The 16,529-nt window shown below is 41.4% G+C and overlaps 1 protein-coding gene across 6 annotated transcripts in view; it reads right to left on the bottom strand.

Annotated features, from left to right (window-relative positions):
* LOC106505661 (uncharacterized) overlaps window positions 1-16,529 on the bottom strand; it is an 87,060-nt gene that overhangs the window by 17,332 nt on the left and 53,199 nt on the right. For 3 of the 6 annotated variants that reach the window (XR_014823642.1, XM_084989223.1, XM_084989221.1), the window contains exon 3: window positions 1,848-2,045. The exons of 2 other annotated variants lie outside the window; for them this stretch is intronic. The gene's annotated coding sequence lies outside the window, so the exon portion shown is untranslated. Of the gene's footprint in view, window positions 1-1,847; window positions 2,046-7,835; window positions 7,934-16,529 lie in introns of those variants that run through there. One more of the 6 variants, XM_084989224.1, reaches the window with a different exon arrangement.

A 16,529-nucleotide genomic window follows, 5' to 3' on the forward strand; every position in this document is an offset into this window, starting at 1 on the left:
TGAAGAGAACCAAGAAAAGTCTATATGGACAATAAGGAGAGGCATATACATTTGACTAAAGTTCTTTTTCCACTCATCACGTGTTACCAAACCAGTAGAGAAGATTCAATCTGATAATTATCAAGATGAGTCACCAGTAGCCACAGAGTGCTAGGGTCAAACTCAGGGCTTTTGTGGTTTTGAGCTGCTGTCCTCCCAACAAGATAGCACATTCCTCACTGATCTATTTTGGCCTGTGTCTCTTGTTTGGCCAAGTCTAAGATAAAGATTTCTTTAAGGAAGAAAGGAAGCCAGATGTGGGGGAGAGAGGAAGGAGGGAGGTGAAAGGAAGGGGAAGAGGAGGAGGAAAAGGGGGAGAGGATTTAAAAAAAGGTAAGCATTCTCTGCAGGACCCTAGAAATATTGCACCATGAACTTTCCAGAGCAGAGCAGATCATGTTTTCTACCCCCCAGGGGTCTGCTCCAGGTTTGGTGTGGGCCTACCTCAGGGTGGGTCCTTCAGCTTTCTTTAGAAACTTTGGTATTTTCGACTTGATCTTGTCTCCCTCAGCCTCCAAGGGCCAGTGACAGAGCGAGCTCTAAGGCAGCACCTCTGACCCTAGACCCAACTACAATCTCTTGCTAGGACTATGACAGTCTAAAGAGAAAAGAAAGTGGAGAAAGGGATATACCTTCATAAGCTAACAATATACGGAAGAATTGGACAGAATATCCCAGGCTTTGGAGGTACAGACACTGAGACATTATACAGCTGTCTTGAACAGGGCTGTGCTGTCTGATTTCCAGGATTCCCTCCCACCTGAAACCAAAACCCAAACCAAAATTTCTGCCCTAATTTTAATTTAGAGAATACCATCATGGAACTCTACTGGTAGCTTATGGGCACACTTAGAAAGCTGTAGGCTCTGTATCATCCAGCAGTAATTGGTTTTGCTTTGCAAAGCTCTCAACTCTTAGAAGCTGGAAACAGTGTCCTATTTTCATTTTTTAAATCTTCTTCCCCCCGTTTCCCTGCCCCAAACTCTTGAAAGAGCACTTTTCCCAACTCAGGTTCCAGAAGCACTTATCTTGAAAGCTTCTGGCAGAACTTTATTGCTCCGTGTCACACTCCTGTGAGGTGGCAAAGGTCTGTTATCCCCATTTTATTGCCAGGAAGCCGAGATGGCAGCCAAGGGCTTTGCTGAAGGTCAGCATTGGGGCAGGGGTGCCTCAAGGCAGGACTCCGAGTTCCTGGAGGCCTCGCTAGACTCCGAGGCCTTGCCTCTGTTTGAACTGCCTTAAAAATAGGACTTTCAAGAATTCCGATGACTAGACTGAAACTCTGCAGCGCTTTATTTACTAATGGAGCCGTGGTAACTGCATACATTAATGTTATTCATTGACTTACAGCCAAAAGCCATTCATTTACTAGAGGCTCCACCTAAAAGGGACTATTTCCCTCATCACTGATTATAATCCCACACTTCCCTGTCACAACAGGAGAAAACAAGTAGTGACATCAAACACCAAAGGCAAAGCATGGATTGTCCTTTTGGCCTCAAGGAGAACAAACTCCTCACCAGGCCTTGGTTTCCAGTCTGGCAGGTCTCTCTCCAGCCACCTGGGTGCTTCTGAAAGTGACTCCCCTGCATCTTATTCTCTCTGACCCTCCCCTTCACCCCACCTACCTCTCTCCTTCAAAATCTCTTATCTTCAAGGTTCATCTTAATCACCTCCCAGAAGAAGCCACTCCCAATTTCCCCACCAACCCTGTGTGTCTCTTCCTTTGAAGCACTTATCTGACGCTATCTTCTTTACAACTTCTTACTGGCCTTATGGCCCTTTTGTGTAGATTATAAACTACTTACCTGGCAAGGAAGGTTTTACTCATCCTTCCAGTGGTCTGAGATGTAAGACCCAGTCAGACCCACAGCCTAGGGAACTGCTTACTACATGGGTGGACACATTTTTTCTGTTAAAGACTGGCTAGTCAGTATTTTAGGCTTCGCCCGTCACCGTCACCGAACAGTCGCTATCAATTCTTCTCTGTTTCCTTTGTTACAACCCTGTAAAAATATAAAAACCACTTTTAGGTCAGCTAGGGGCTGGATTTGCCCCCGTGGCCATGGTCTGCCTGACCCCTGGCTTAGGAAGCATTATTTGTTTGGATTGTCACTGATTGACATCTGTTGAAAATTACTTATTTTGTATTTATGGAAATTTTAGCACAGCTAATGACTTTTGTATCTGTAAAAATGGCAGTGTTTTGGAGTTCCCGTCGTGGCTCAGTGGTTAACGAATCTGACTAGGAACCATGAGGTTGTAGGTTTGATCCCTGGTCTCACTCAGTGGGGTGGGGATCCGGTGGTGCCGTGAGCTGTGGTATAGGTCACAGATGCGGCTTGGATCCTGTGTTGCTATGGCTCTGGCATAGGCTGGCAGCTACAGCTCCAATTGGACCCCTAGACTGGGATGTGCTGCGGGTGTGGCCCTAGAAAAGACAAGGAAAAAAAAAAAAAAAGACAGTGTTTGTAATGAGAATGCTTTCTTCCACTTTTCTAATATGGTGAAAGATCAAGGGTGCCATATAACCCAAAGACACTTTTATACTCTTTTTTTTTTTTTTTTTTTTTTTTTTGTCTTTTGTTGTTGTTGTTGTTGCTATTTCTTGGGCCGCTCCCATGGCATATGGAGGTTCCCAGGCTAGGGGTCGAATCGGAGCTGTAGCCACCGGCCTACGCCAGAGCCACAGCAATGTGGGATCCGAGCCGCGTCTGCAATCTACACCACAGCTCACGGCAACGCCGGATCGTTAACCCACTGAGCAAGGGCAGGGATCGAACCCGCAACCTCATGGTTCCTAGTCGGATTCGTTAACCACTGCGCCACGACGGGAACTCCCACTTTTATACTCTTAACTTTTTGTACTTCAAAGAGAAATTCTATATGCTAGTATCTGTATTTATTTTATTTTAAAAGACCAAACAGTTAAAAGATGGGTGAAACCCAGTGCTTACATTTGTGGAAGTATAAACTTGCAAGATCCATGCCTGCATCTTTCTGTGTCATTAAAGGGCCAAATTCCACCACCTTTACAAAGATTCTGCTAAAGCCATTGAGGCCTCTTGGCTTTTTTAGAAAATGGGATAATAAAACTAGCTCTGTGATAGGATTGTTTTTTTAAGGTGTTGCAAAATGTTTCATTTGTCCTGTCAATGATTGCTCTGAAGCAGGATCTTGGACAGGTTAATATTTATAATACCTGAAACTCTAGAGAGGAGGACAAAGAAATGTTCCCGTTCAAGTCTTCCTGACCTGGGTTACAGTTTAGTGCCCACACAATGCCATCCTCACCACCTCCCTGGCCCCAGGAATACTGCAAAGTAATAAGCATTAAATGTTTAGTCATTTCCTGCATCACGTTTGTCAGACATCATAGCCTTCCCTATTAACATATCTAACCAAGTTAGAGTTCAAACAGCCGGTTTCCATATCAGCAGCTGTTTAGTGTAATATCTTCTCAACAAAGGTGCCATAGGGAGCCTTTCAGAAAACCTCCTGTTAATTCTTCAGCCTGTTTTCCTGAAGAGAGCCAGCTGAGAAGAGTGTTGACTCTGTGCTGCTGATAATTTGCCAGTGTGTGATCTGTGAAACTTTTGCATATGAAATTGTTTTAAGGATGTCACATCTTAAAAACCTCTGAACTTCACTGAAATTTAATTGTGTGTTGAAAGGCATGTCTTGATTCTATTAGCGTGCTGAAGGTTAGTCTGCCTTGGGAGAGCGTACATACACTACAGTGGAGGGTTGCTTGGATTCTAGGAAAGATAGATCAACGGAAATATGGTAATCCCAGCCTTGAAGACAGCATTAATTACAGCCTGTTGACCTCTCCCTTTTGACAGGGAAATGGTACTGTTTCAAAGAGAGAGTTCCATCAACTAGGTGACCAATTAAGGAAGCAGAAAAATGGCAAGGAGGGTATAAAATTAACTTGTACAAATACTCTTCAAAATTGGAGCTATTTAATGCATAATAAGAATATATGGTATAAGGCAGTAGAGAATCTTGTTTTAAAAATAACCTTGTCCTGTAAAAGCAAAGCTAATCTATGGCAAACTTTTAAGGTACCTTTGTCTCATTAAAAGACAGTGGGATTTCATGCTAGAAATAGCTATAATTTTCTAAAATGTTTACTTATATTTTGGAAGTTCCCATCATGGCTCAGCGGAAACACATCTGACTAGCACCATGAGGACGCAGGTTTGATCCCTGGCCTCGCTCAGTGGATTAAGGATCCAGTGTGGCCGTGAGCTGTGGTGTAGGTTGCAGACTTGGCTCAGATCCTGAGTTGCTGTGCTTGAGGTGTAGGCTAGCAGCCACAGCTCTGATTCGACTCCTAGCCTGGGAACCTCCATATGCTGAAGGTGCGACCCTAAAAAAGAAAAAAAAAAAAAAAGTTTACTTATATTTAGAAAAATGCCATTTTCTATACCTAAAATGGCTTCTTAAGATGGAAAATCCAACAGACTGCAATTGTGCTGAATTAATTGTACTCTTTAAACTTAAACAACCCTGGTGAAAAGTAGAATTTCCTATTCTACTTTTTTATTTTTTTGCTGTATGTTTGTTTCATATGTTTTGGAAGTAGGTCAGAAGAAATAATAGAAAATATATCATCTCTTTGGTTTTCTAGTCATCTCTTTGGATTCCTAACCTGGATGGGTCTGGATTCAGAGTCTATTATGTTGAATCACATGAAATTGTCACTTATTTTGGTCAAAAATCATCAAAATTGGAAATTTCATAAGTGGTTGCTGACTACCATTTTGTTATTTCTCCTTTATTATCCCTGTGATATTGTCTTTGACCCTTGTCAACTGGCTGTGGGTAAATGGGAGGGTTACAGAATAATATTTATTCTTACATAATAGGATAATAGATAATAGATAACCAACAGAAAATAGATCATTACAGTAGATATATAGATGATAGATAACAAGAATAGATAATGGAAAAATAATACATGACAGAATTTCTGGCTTCAAGCATTGTGTGTCTACAAAAGAGTATTTTGTCTTCCAATCATTTGGAAAAAACAATAGAAACTTTCTCTTTTTCAAAGCAAACACCCTCTTACAAGCGTTCTTTTAACCTGCTCCATGTTGGGAATTTCGAAGTCCTCCATTTCTTTCTTCTATGAGCTGATCCCAATGATAAGAGTAGTTAACATTTATTGAATACATACTAAGTGCTAGTGTCTATAATAAATCTTGTACATATTCTCCTTTCCTCCCCAAATCACCTGTATGAGGTAAGTATTTGTATTATAACTCCTGTTTTAAAGATGAAAATTTGGGGAGAGCATGACAGCTCTGGTTTTCAAGCCTATGTTGTATTTGATTAAGTGGAGAGAGGAGCTGAGAGATGGAGAAAAAGGTGATCCAGTCAACCCACATATCCTTGTGTCACATAAACATATCTTGGTGTCAAAATCTGGGAATCTCTACTGATGGGTTTGGTAGCAAATCAGAATTTCAATCCTTGAATTTGAGCTTTAAAATCTTACTTTGTGGCATGGTGACATGACACCAGGACTTAATCGACCTCTCAGTACATCATTATCCTTATCTATAAAATAACATAAAATTATCTACCTCAGAGAGGCACTGAGAGACTGACATTTGACATGCTCGGATGAGGAAAAATACCAGGTAGTTACAACCTATTCTAAAACTAGAAGAGTCACTCTTTGGTACTTCTGCTTTCATTATAATTGTTACTTCTCATTTGTGACTTTGTGACAAGAGGTGGACAAGAAAAAAAATTAGATTCCATCGAAAATACTCTAATAGATATCAGTTTTTATAGATTTATAGTTTCTCTTCCTAAACTGTACTATTCAAAAGAGAAATCTTGAATCTAAAATGCATTTTTAAAGGCAGAGAATTTCAATAATTTACAACCTTTCTACACCCTTCACATTCTGTATTATAAAGAATAGGACCTAAAAACAGACAGAAGTACATCTACTCTCCAAAGAGTATATGCTCATGGAAACCGTACTAAAAACCTAATCAGCTAAAAACCTAAATCACATGAAAATGATTTACTTCTCCAAAGACTGCACGTGAGTCAATGGCACAACTAGACAATGTTGTTTTAATTCTCTGGGTTGCAGAATTATCCAAAGAAAAGAGAGCTGATTTTTTTAATGATAGCTAAAGACATCTTTGAAGACAGTTGAATCAGGGTTGGCAAGGCAAAAAGTCAAACAGCAGATCCAAACAAGAGAAGAAAACTGTGACTAAAATAAAAGTGATGATATGTTCACGCAATCGCAACATTCAAGTCTGTGTAAATGAATTAAAGATTTTTCTCTGAGAGGTTCTGGTAATTTCTCACCAGTTGTTAGATAGACCAAATAGTTTAAAACAAACACTGTGCAAGGACTGAATCAAGCCCCTAGTTTTTAAAACACTATTAGTAAGGCAGATGGTGATAAAAATGATCACAAAGTAATGGTTACAGACACAACTCAATCAACCTGCCCAAATGGTACTGCCCATTCTTTACCTACTTTCCAAGTCTCAGTCTCCCCTCCCTCACACATCTATGGCCCTGTCACTTCGCAGATCTTTCTTTCAACTAGGAATGAGGTTGGTCACAAGCACAGCTGTCAAAAAGGTAACAAAGATAACAAAAAGGTAACAGAGAAGGCCCTCTAGGGATCCTGTCCCCACAAGGATGAAGATGCTCCCAAATGTCCACAACCACATGTGTATCATTCACATATATATCTCAACTCTAATTTAGGGAAGCTCTTTCTCTGAAAACATTATATCACAACGATTTAAACAGTTGATTTTTTTTTCAAATTAGCTAACTCACTTTTCTTCAGATTGGCTAGTTTACAAAAGAATATAATTGATTAGTGAAAAACCAGACTTGACTAATGAGCAAGATCTGGGAATAGGCTTCTGGGTAGCTGAGAAGAATTTAACTGCTACAAATAAAGTTGGAACAATGACTCCGGCTGGGAAAAGAACAGGGATGGAACGAGCAGTTGCCTGGGGCAGCGAATCACCAAGGGCAGCAGACTCTTAAGTGGCTTTCAAGAGAGACAACTGCAGCCTTTGAATTTAGATTATTACCCACTTTGCTTGGGGTAGGCGAATCTGTAGATCGGGTATTCACTGGAAAAGTTAAGCAGCCACTCCACTGGGCTCGTGGGTGGATGACAGATGGATGTTTTAAAAGTGAATATTTAGAGTTCAGGGTGCAATTTAATGCTTTCACTAGTGTGACTCCAAAAGAGTATGCTGCCTTGACTATAAGCCAAGCCTGCCTTCTGCCTCTTCGCTCTAGCCCGTAACAGGCTGCTGAGTATAAACCAAATGGCCATCGCCAGGTAGCAAAGATTTGTCTTTCCTTTGGCATCTAGAAAGCTAGAGTCTTCCCGCCTCCCCCTTTTCTTTTTTCCCCTCACTGCTGGCAAATGAAGTGGGCTATTGGATATATATATATGGCAGTTCACCACATTTCCTTATCCATATTTTTTCTTTTTTTCCCCCAAACTCGCTTCACTTTATGTTATTCTTGGACAGAGCATATATTTATATAAATGGCTTCTAATTCCTCTGTGAAAGCAGCAAGCAGACAAACAAATAAAACAGGGTGTCAGTATGGTCAATCATAAGATCTCACAGTCCTTCTGGCTAAGGAAAGACATTGCTCACCTAACTTGTGAAGCCAGGAGACTAGATAAGTAGATACCTCAAGTATTCAAGTTGTATACCTCACAAACTCAGGGAAATGGAGAATTCAGGAAAGGTCTAAAGAAGAGAATGACTTACGGCGTGTCTGTACTTATGAAGGCAAGTCCACAGCAAATACTTTCCATTTCCTTCACTGAACTTCCTAATCATTTGCTGCCTGTTTTTCTTTTCTTTAACTAGAAAGCAAAAAATAGTGTTGGAAAGTGACTTTAAAATGGGCTTCATTCTGCTAGATTGTTCATACTGATCTCTCTTGGCATTTTATATAATGCTTTATTATATTTGGGGCAACATTTTAAGACTAATGGTAGAATCCAATGTTCATATATAGTTTTGTTGGGCGGGAGTGGTATAAATCTAGAAAATAATGTGGCTGTTTTGAGTGTAATTATGAATTCTCTACTGGAGGTCAAATCTTACCATTCTCAGGAAGAGGCTTGTCTACCTGCCATGAACAGACCTGGGGAAGTCATTCAGCTGCTCCCAGCTCCCTAACCTTTAAATTGAAGGTCATGAAAGGATGTAGAATCCACCCTCTGCTTTTCACATTTTTTTGGCCCTGCCCACGGTGTGTGGAAGTTCCTAGGCCAGGGATCAAACGTGCACCACAGCAGTGACAAGACCAGACAATAACCCACTGAGCTAATGGAATTCTTAGCTTTTTTGAACTTCAGAGCAACTTTGTAAGGGAGGCAGGGCAGCTGTTGGTTTATTTTATTTTTTATTTTTTGTCTTTTTTTGTCGTCTCTCGGGCCGCTCCAGCGGCATCTGGAGGTTCCCAGGCTAGGACTATAATCAGAGCTGTAGCTGCTGGCCTACGCCAGAGCCACAGCAACTCGGGATCCGAGTCGTGTCTGCAACCTAAACCACAGCTCACGGCAATTCAGTATCCTTAACCCAGTGAGCAAGGCCAGGGATGGAACCCACAACCTCATGGTTCCTAGTTGGATTCGTTAACCACTGAGCCACGACGGGAACTCTGGGCAGTTGTTAGTTTAACAGACAAGGAAAAGGAAACTCAGAGATTAAACATGTTTAAGATGGTAAAGCAACTAAAATATAACCTGAGACCAGAACCCAGTTCTAACTCCAGAGATCCATTTGATTGCAGTTTTAGCATCATGCAGTTCTACTTGAATCTCCTACCTCACTTAACATGTATGAAGAATAAAGGGAGAAAAACATCCCTTAGTGGGAATGTTGAGGCAGACATCAGGCTGAACACACTATTGTCTTGACCCTTTATGAAGTGATTTTTGTTTTACCTTGTAAAAGAATGCATAGTCTAAGCATTGTGACAGCCAGCTGACTGACAATCTGGAGCAGGGGTCAGGTGGGGTGGGTCGTGGGTTCAGGGTGAGAATGGATTGAACGGTGCCTTGCTTTAGGTGGGGTGCTTGGCAACGGTGCCACCCCAGGTGGTTCCACACGGTAGCATATGCTCAACCTTTTAGTAAAGGCCATGGTCTTATTTAAAAACAAAATATCCAACATTTCTATTATGAGCTTCCTAAATCCCCGTTAAATGAAAATGCAGTATTTCCCCCACTCTTTTTCCTATGCTGACATTTTAAAATACCATTTTCCTATTTCTTTTCCTATCTTTAGAGAGGAAACTATGTGTAATGCAGCAGAAAGAACCCCATTTGGAATTCAAGAAAACCGGGTTCTCAACCTTGCTCAACTCAGCTCAGTGACTTGCGGCAAGTTCCTTAGCCTCTCGGGGCCTATTTGTGCACAGGAAATCTAGGGGGTTTCCGATCTAAGCTTTGAGGTCTCTTTTAACTCTCAAATTCCATGATTCATTTCTAACTTAGGTTTCCCTTATTTAATGTTGGCTATTTGTTCTGCTGGGCGAGTTTAATTTCTAATTGATAATATTCATTGTATTGCACTCTACAACGACTAGTAACGAGATTCTCTTCCCTGATGGACTTTGCTTTGCTCTTCAGCATAAACTTTACATCATTTTTCAGATTCTGACAAGTGTCAAAAATCTCAGCGGGTTTACCGACTGCACCCGTTAGAACGAGAAAAGCCAACTCAAATTGCCCTAAACAATAAAAATGATCTATTGACTCATAGAGTTAAAATTAAATTAAGTATTAGTGTAAATTCAGGCAAGGCCTGATCAGGCTTCTCCATCCATTTCTCTGAGATTTTATTGTCTCTCTTGATCTTTGTTCACAACTTTCATCCTCAGACAAACAACCAGAGGCTGCAGTGCTTGTGGGTCTCCTATTCATACCCAATTGGAGCTCTGTAAAAAGTATCCTACCATCAATTCTCTGATGTAGGAACCAGGAAACTCTCCTGGGAGCCCTCAGAAAATGGCCTTTTGCGTCTCAATGGACTGAACTGGGTCACACAGTCATTCCTGATCCAACCACTGTGGCCTGAGGAATGCTCTGCAGGCTTAGGCTTGGGTGTTGGAAGCATTCTTTGGTGACTGAGTCCAATCCCTACACTTCATGATGGCTTTAGAACGTGGAAGAGAGAATGCTGGGGAGTCAGTCATTATATTGTGTCTGCTCAACTCAAACAACTTGGAGGCTGATATTGCATCTTCTGGCCCTCTGCATGCTGGGCACGCAGGTAATGTTTGTTAAATTGAACTGAATTTCAAGTGGTGGTGAAGATATAAACCAAAACAGAAAATAACACACAGTTCTCCTCTCCTCTTCCTCTCTATTCTATTCTTGTAATGGCTGCTGTTCATCCTCCCTCACTTTCCCCACTATTTATATTTTACCCCTCTTATTTTTAGCCATAAGTTTTACTAAGTCTGAAGATAACCAGATATTTCCTGAATAATATGTCTCTGAATATGCATATTCTCTAAATATGAATATAAGCCTATTTGCAAATCTAGCACTTACATTTAGAGTGTTGTTGGCAGGACTCTGAAAATCAGTTTTTCTTTCTTTTTTTTTAATAGAGAAATGTACTACAGCAGAAGGATTTGTTTTCCACAAAGCAGAACCAATTTTCTTCATTTCAAAGACTTTGATACTTCCATAAATACTTATATACTCATAAAATATTAAATTAACAAAATAACAAATCAGGCCTTAATGAATATATAATCCTCTGCCACTAAAAACCAAATTTAGGACTGACAGGTGTACCTCAGAAAAGAGAAAGGGTGTGGGAGGGGGTGAACAGGCTTTCTTAAAAATCCATGGCACCAACCAAGGCTGGAGCACCTGGGTTTATTCAGCCACTCACTCCCCTCCACCCTCACCCTGTTCTCTCAGAAGATACACAGGGTTCTAAGGCCTGGAAGGAGGTAACACTCATAAATAACAAGGAACAGGGAGACTCCACCTAATGGGTTTAGTAGCACTCCTTTTCCTTAACATGACTATGGTAACTCGGAGTTCCCATTGTGGCTCTGTGGGCTAAGAGCCCAACTAGTATCCATGAGGATGCAGGCTCAATCCCTGGACTTGCAGAGTGGGTTACAGATCCAGCGTTGCTATGAGCTGTGGTGTAGGTCTTAGACATGGCTCAGATCCCACGTTGCTGTGGCTATGGTGTAGGCTGGGAGCTGCAGCTCTGATTTGACCCCTAGCCTGGTAATTTCCAAATGCTGTGGGTGTGGCCCTAAAAAAAAACAAACAAAAAAAACTGTTGGCCACTGCCTGATCATATCTGGACATCAGGGAATACAGGACCAGAGCCACACAATTTAGCAACTCAATTGAGCCTTTCCTGAGCATATATTCTGTCAGGTTCAACTATATGAGATAAGAGTCCCTGCCCTTGAGGAAACCAGCAAACAGTTCTGGTTCAGCAGAGTCAAGTCAGTGGAAGAGGTAGCAGGGAAGAGGGGCACATGGAGAGGATGGACTCACTGCCTTAACTATAGGAAGCACCATCCACTTAAAACACAATGTGAACACCATCCCTGCAGTTGTGCAAAGGGGCATCCCGGACCAACGCCCCATCTTGGGCCATCAAGAAAGGCTTCCTAGGAGAAGGAATATTCAAGTTGAGGTTTGAAGGAAGGGGGAGTCATTTGGACAATTCGCACCAGGCTAAGGAGGGTGTATACACACATCTACTGTAAATACCACCCAACCCTTAAAGAGAAGAGTGGATGTACATCCTCGGGTGAGGAGATAGAAAGGAACGCTCCCACCTTTGCCCTCTCCTATGGTTGGGTCAGAAGAAGAATGTGGTTATGGGTCTTTGAGGCACTAGCTAGTATTTTATCAACAATTGTCTTCCTAAGCCCTTGTACACCTGCTAACACTGGAGGGTTTAGGAGAAAGTCTAAACTCAGGGGTCTTGGGGTGTTTTAAGACAGACTGTCATTGTGAACAAAAGAGGAATAATTAACTACACTAAACAGTCAATCTTTCCCCATGTTTATAAAGTTGCACTGAGCCTGGCAGCCCACACTTTCCAGAAAATAGCAAAGGAAATGGATTAGTAAATAGTAAGATAATTGTTTGCCAGATATGTGAACTTTGAGAAACTCACTATCATAATTCAAAAATCCAATTTAGGGAGTGTCCATTGTGGCTCAGAAGTGATGAACCTGACTAGTATCCATGAGGATGTGGGTTTGATCCCTGGCCCTGCTCAGTGGGTTAAGGATCCTGCATTGCCATGAGCTGTGGTGTAGGCCAGGAGCTACAGCTCTGATTTGACCCTAGCCTGGGAACTTCCATGTGCCACACATGTGGCCCTAAAAAGACAACAACAACAACAACAAAAAGAAAACCAAATTTAGCATAGGTTTTCATAGAAGCAGTTGGATCTGAGTAAAAAAATAAGTGGAACAATGTTCAAGACACACTGATGGATATCTTAAATAATCTGAACAGACAGATATGAAAAGAGATCAATAACACACCAGCATTTTTATTATTATTACTATTATTTTTTGTCTTTTCACTTTTTCTAGGGCTGCACCGGTGGCATATGGAGGTTCCCAGGCTAGGGGTTAATCGGAGCTGTAACCGCCGGCCTATACCAGAGCCACAGCAACGCGGGATCCGAGCCGTGTCTGCAACCTACACCACAGCTCACGGCAACACTGGATCCTTAACCCACTGAGCAAGGCCAGGGATTGAACCCACAACTTCATGGTTCCTAGTCAGATTCATATTAACTGAATCTGACCTGTTTCCACGACGGAAACTCCACACACCAGCATTTTTATTTCAGTTATTGTATTTTGCATCTCTGCTTGCTTAAGTTTTAAATCTTGTATTTCTTTGCTCAGTGTTTACTGTAAATTATCAGTCCTTGCCTCCACTTTATTTCTAATGTCTTACATCATCTTCAGCATCATCAGTCTAAAGTCTTTTTCCTGGAGGCTGATAATCTCTAGATTACTCAGCTGTTTTTCTGTTTTTTTTTCTTGCTCCCTTATCTGCATTATAATTCTCTGCCTTTTCATTTCTATAGGTTTTTGGTGTGGTGTCCTTTTTGCAGACAATAGAGTTGTAGCCTCTCTTGCTTCTGGTGTCTGCCCCCCTTGTGGCTGAAGTTGGTACGGGGGCTTGCTGTAGGCTTCCTGATAGGAGGGACTGGTGTCTGCCCCCTGGTAGGAGGGGCTGATTCCTATCCCTCTGGTGGGTGGGGCTTTGTCTCTGGGTGAGATTAGAGGTGGCTGTGTGTTTGGGGGGTCTTTAGGCAGCCAGTTTACTGATGGGTGGGGCTGTGATCCCACCTGGATTATTGTTTGGCCTGGGACTTCTCAGGGCTGATGGGTGGGGCCAGATTTTCCCTCTAGAGGAACACACACTGAAGAATATTTCTGAGAGCTTTGCCTTCAATGTCCTTCCCTCACAACAAGCCACTGTCACCTCCTGTTTTCCCAGGAGATCGCCAAGAATTGCAGTCAAATCTGACCCAGTTTCCTATGGAGCCTCTGCTTTGCCCTGGGACCCAGTGCACATGAAAGCCTGTGTGCATCTTTCAAAACTGGGGTCTCCAGTCAGTCCCATGGAGCTCCCACACACAAGCCCCACTGGCCTTCCATGCCAGATGCTCTGGGGGCTCTTTCTCCCATTGCCAGATCTCCAGCCATGGGGACCCGATGCGGGGCTCAGAACTCTCACTCCTGTAAGTGAGTCTCTGTGTGTTACTTTCCAGTCTGTGGGCTTCCCACACAGCAGGTAAGGGGTTACTTATATTGGGTAATCGCCCCTCCTACTCTTGATGTAGCCTCCTTTTTGTCTTCTGGAATAGGATATCTTTTTGAAAGTTTCCAACCCAATTGATTGAAGGTTGTTCCACATTTGGTTGTAATTTCATTGTTTTTATGAGAGAACATAAGCTCCAGTCCCTCTATTTCGCTACCTTAATCCTGTCTCTCCTACACTGGCATTTTAAAAACATGTCATTTTTTAAGCCAAATATAAATGCTGTATCATTATTAGAAAAACTGATTCAGATTAAATGTGATCATCAGCTATTATCAAGTTAGTGACAGAATTCACAGGCCTGCTTATATCTCTTTGGAGTTTGAAAGCGGAACGCCTGAAGTTAGGCTCTTAGGATGCATAGTTGAAAAGAGAAATCATGGGCTATGAAGTCATCTTGGGAATCATTTGTAAGATAAGGGCTGATCACTTCAGAAGCCACCCTAAGTAAAGGAAAATTTTTATGGATCAAATTTTACCCCTAGATAAACACCTCCTCTGGTGTTCATTTGAACTTCCATGAGACTGGGGGAAGGCAATATTTTAGGCTAATAGTGTCAAAGCTATGGATTTTGGGCTCATCTGGGTTTCCACTTTTTTTTTTTTTTTTTTTTTTTATTTTCCCACTGTACAGCAAGGGGGTCAGGTCATCCTTAGATGTATACATTGCAGTTACAGTTTTTTCCCCCACCCTTTCTTCTGTTGCGACATGAGTATCTAGACATAGTTCTCAATGCTATTCAGCAGGATCTCCTTATAAATCTATTCTAAGTTGTGTCTGATAACCCCAAGCTCCCGATCCCTCCCACTCCCTCCCCCTCCCATCAGGCAACCACAAGTCTCTTCTCCAAGTCCATGATTTTCTTTTCTGAGGAGATGTTCATTTGTGCTGGATATTAGATTCCAGTTATAAGTGATATCATATGGTATTTGTCTTTGTCTTTCTGGCTCATTTCACTCAGGATGAGATTCTCTAGTTCCATCCATGTTGCTGCAAATGGCATGATGTCATTCTTTTTTATGGCTGAGTAGTATTCCATTGTGTATATATACCACCTCTTACGAATCCAATCATCTGTCGATGGACATTTGGATTGTTTCCATGTCCTGGCTATTGTGAATAGGGCTGCAATGAACATGCGGGTGCATGTGTCTCTTTTAAGTAGAGCTTTGTCCGGATAGATGCCCAAGAGTGGGATTGCAGGGTCATATGGAAGTTCTATGTATAGATTTCTAAGGTATCTCCAAACTGTTCTCCATAGTGGCTGTACCAGTTTACATTCCCACCAGCAGTGCAGGAGGGTTCCCTTTTCTCCACAGCCCCTCCAGCAATTGTTATTTGTGGATTTATTAATGATGGCCATTCTGACTGGTGTGAGGTGGTATCTCATGGTAGTTTTGATTTGCATTTCTCTTATAATCAGTGATGTTGAGCATTTTTTCATGTGTTTGTTGGCCATCTGTATATCTTCCTTGGAGAAATGTCCATTCAGGTCTTTTGCTCATTTTTCCATTGATTGATTGGCTTTTTTGCTGTTGAGTTGTATAAGTTGCTTGTATATTCTAGAGATTAAGCCCTTGTCAGTTGCATCATTTGAAACTATTTTCTCCCATTCTGTAAGTTGTCTTTTTGTTTTCTTTTGGGTTTCCTTTGCTGTGCAAAAGCTTTTCAGTTTGATGAGGTCCCATGGGTTTATTTTTGCTCTAATTTCTATTGCTTTGGGAGACTGACCTGAGAAAATATTCATGATGTTGATGTCAGAGAGTGTTTTGCCTATGTTTTCTTCTAGGAGTTTAATGGTGTCCTGTCCTGTCCACTTTTTTTTAACACTGTGAATCAAAGAAGAGACTCTGAAGTCTCTGTTTTTTCTCTACCCTGGAAGAAGGAGACTTGTGTTTAACATCTGGGTAATGACAGTTCACCCCACACCATGTACCTAAGTAAACCACTCTAACTTCAACCACAAGTGCAAGAGTTTTGTCATGACCTTGTGGCATCTAGACTAATTGGAACCACAGGAGTCTTTAGGATGACCATAAGTTTCTCACTGAACACCAGTCATTCTACCTTTGGCAAAACAGAAGTATTTCTAAATCTGTATTTTTGTAAGATGACCTTCTTTTTAGGTAAATAAGTGCACTTTGCGTACGTTTACTCAGGGCATTGATTGCAGAAATGAAGATATAACTTCACCTTTTACTCATCAACACATATTTTAAAAATCCCATTATTTTCCTTTTTTATTCATATCCATCAACCCTTTCCTTAGATGCTCTATTCTTACTGTAGTACATAATAAAAGACATGGACAGTTAAAATTATTTTAAAAACAAAAGCCCGGCTTGTTCGTTAGTTTTGAGAGGGGATTTTGTTGTTAAATAACAATCACTGATGAACGCTCATGTCAGAATGTTGACCTTGAAAGGTTGTATTTGAAAAATTCATGCTAGCACTAACAACTTCTACAATTATTGATAAGATCGATAGCAGTTTATAAATGAAGGGACCACAGTAATCATCAGCGCACAAGTGAGGAAATTTCTCCAAAGAGGAACAAACAAATTATACCGTCAGAATAGATGAAGAACTGCTCATAAAGCCACTAGACCC

Source organism: Sus scrofa, chromosome 13 (genome assembly GCF_054392235.1).
Source record: "Sus scrofa isolate SSC_HxYL_T2T_F1_AM1 chromosome 13, Sscrofa_HxYL_maternal_Yorkshire_Landrace_v2.0, whole genome shotgun sequence".
Classification (NCBI taxonomy): domain Eukaryota; kingdom Metazoa; phylum Chordata; class Mammalia; order Artiodactyla; family Suidae; genus Sus; species Sus scrofa.